The sequence below is a fragment of the Galeopterus variegatus genome, unplaced genomic scaffold (assembly GCF_000696425.1).
Source record: "Galeopterus variegatus unplaced genomic scaffold, G_variegatus-3.0.2 Scaffold10266, whole genome shotgun sequence".
NCBI classification, from domain to species: Eukaryota; Metazoa; Chordata; class Mammalia; order Dermoptera; family Cynocephalidae; genus Galeopterus; species Galeopterus variegatus.
Window position 1 is genome coordinate 28,928 of NW_007736377.1, and position 3,102 is coordinate 32,029.

Sequence of the window (3,102 nt, forward strand, 5' to 3'; positions counted from 1 at the left end):
AATTTGATGTTGTTTGTGCATATTAGACAATTATTATTTTTGTGTTGATTCTGTATCACTTACTCTTATAAATTGTGTTAATGTTTTTCATTTGATGATCTTTGGTTCTTTAGAAAATTTTTTCCTCTGTAAAGAAAGGAAATAGAGACAATTGTACCTGCATGTTTTCAATATTTATGTCTCTAACTGAATTGTCCTAATTGGCTTAGGTATATCCTCAATATTAGTTAAATAGTAATCTGAATGATGGGTGTCCTTATCTTATTCTTCACTTTCTTATAAATGCCTCCTTTTTCTTCCTGAAGAAGTTGCTCTTTAAATAGAGATATACATATTTTCTCACGTTAAAAAAATCTATTAATTTCTCAATGAAAGTTTATTTTAAAATGAGAAATAAATTTCTAATTTTGTTACATGACTTCAGCATTTCCATGGATAACATTATTTTTCCTAGTATTTAAACCAGTCTTGCATTCCTGAAATAATCTCCAGATAAAGAAGATGTACTGTGTGTGTGCTTTTAAAAATGATTTGGTGGATACTGGGTATACTTTTGTATAAAAATTTTATATCAATATTCAAAATTGAGATATATCCATAGTTTTAGATTTGTGCAATATTTATCCGGCTTTGAAATTAATTTTATACCTGCTTTATATGCTGTTAGTAAGTTTTTCTTCTTTTTCTATACTCTGTATGAACAACTGTCCTCGGGCTCTCCCTATTCCTTCCTTCAGGAATAGAGAAGATACAATTTTAGAGGAAGGATACTTTCTCTGCTTGGAATTGGGCCCAAGCTCATAGCCCCCAAACAGTGCTAAGTTTTCTTAAATTACTTTCTTTTGCACCCATTTCATTCAAGGCATCCTTTTCCTTCAGGTGCTCTGCCTCAGATTTCTGAGGATATATTCATGTCCTTACTTACCTCTAACATAAAATCACTACATTCTGCTGTTCCTATTTCCACATTACCTTTCCTCTAGATCCTTCATTTATGTCTTCACGTTCTCTTGTGTAGATTGCTCTGTGAGATGCCTAATTAAACTCCTGGTGCTGTCACTCCGTGTTCCTTCCTCACTGCTCTCTGTGCAATCCTTCATTCAAGACAGACGCTCATCATTGCTTTAGGCAGAGCTTTTACTTATTACCTTTCTCTATCTATCATCTTCTTCTTCTATCATCTACCATCTCTCTATTTATGTATTTATAAAGGGTAATAGAGAAACACCCCTTGATTAAGAACCTAACCTGAAAATTGGGAATTCGTTAGTAACCTGCATAAACTACACGGTATCCCCACTTCAGTTCCCTTGAGTCTCTCCTCTCGTATATCCTCTCATCTTCAGTCCTTTGCTCCTGTTTCCCTTAGTTTTGTTTTTAACAAACTCCTATTGTATATATACATACATGAAAAATGTGTATTTCTTGGTCATTTTAGTTGTTTACAACCTTATAGTAAGTGTATCAATAATGATCTTTGAGATGTGCATCTTTTAAACTTAATATTATGTTAATAAGATCAACTAAACTGTAGCATGTTCCTGTGGACCATTTAGAAAAAAAGGGAATCATCTACTGGCTTGACTGACTAATATGAATTACCAAGGACTTAATAGTTAAACAATGAATTGACATTTGAATAGTGATTTATGGACTTCAAAGCATGAGCTATTGTGATCCTCCAGCTTGTGAACTGTACTCTGCTAGTCAGTAGCACAGCTGGGGCATCGTCCCATTAGTCCTGTGCTGGTGCTCTGCCCAAAGGAGCAGAAATGTGTACAATTTGATACTCTCAATATACTATCTTATCAATCTGTCATAAGACTTCTGAGAAGATAAATTTTCTGGCTGAAAAGATCACAGATGGCTTCTTGGATGGGATGACATTGTGGGTGTGTATTGCAGTCACCCAAGTATGTCCTCACAACTGGTTATGAGAAGATTCTCCTGCTGAAGAGTTTCCACAGGGCAGCCTTCATGTCCCAGTTTCTCAGACTATAGATGAAAGGATTTAACATGGGGGTCACTGCAATGTACATCACAGTTATCACTGCATCCTTTAGGCTATAAGTTGTCAGAAGGCAGAAGTACATGCCCATGACTGTCCCGTAGTACAGACAACTGTGAGGTGGGAACCACAGGTGGAGAATGCTTTGAGCACACACTTAGTGTAGGGAACCCGTAAGACTGTGGAAAAGACCAGAACATAGGAGATAATGATGAACAGCAATGGCATGCAGAAAACACTAACCCCAAGGTACATCATCTTCACATTAAAGTGGATGTCAGAACAGGACAGCTTGAGCAAAGAAGCAGGGTCACAGTAGAAGTTGGTCACTCCCTGGTTGCCACAAAAGGACAGACTAGTTGTGAGCAGAGTTGGGGACAGTCCAATGGCATTTCCGATCACCCAAGACCCAACAAACAGCAGAACACAGGACTTTGGACTCACGACTGTTGTGTAGTGAAGTGGGTGGCTGATGGCCACAACACGATCATATGCCATCACAGCCAAGATATAGCTGTCTGCATTAGCCAGGGCAAGCATGAAATACATCTGTGTTAGGCATCCCCCAAAGGAGATGGATTTGCTACCCAAGAGATGGTTAGCCAGCATCTTAGGGATGGTTACGGATGAGAAGAAGATGTCCACCAAAGAGAAGTTGGCAAGGAAAAAATACATGGGGTTGTGAAGGCGAACGTCAGAGTGAATGACCAAGATGATGAGCAGGTTTCCCATCAATGTGATGGGGTAAATGAACAGGAAGAGGATGAAGAAGAGATATTCTTGTTCCTGCTGACCAGTTATTCCCAGGAGGATGAAATCCAGAGTAGAGGACTGGTTTTGTTACCTCCTGGCTTCTTCAGCATGAAGGTGAGAGGAATTCAGAATTATTAGTGCAGTTCCTACGTGCAATTATCTTCCTTATCCATCCCTTTTGACTGAAGCGATCAACTGTGTCTATATCTGGATTTACAAAGTCCAGACATAGACAATATATGGGTGGAAAATACCTTGGTCGTCGGTGAAACTAGATGACAGTCAGCACTGGACACTAATATCTGAGAAGTGAGCAATCTGTGAATCAGAGGTGCCCATCC

General features: G+C 38.5%; 1 pseudogene; it reads right to left on the reverse strand.

The window, feature by feature from the left end:
* Positions 1-1,931: 1,931 nt before the first annotated feature.
* LOC103609899 lies at positions 1,932-2,845 on the reverse strand (annotated as a pseudogene).
* Positions 2,846-3,102: the final 257 nt, after the last annotated feature.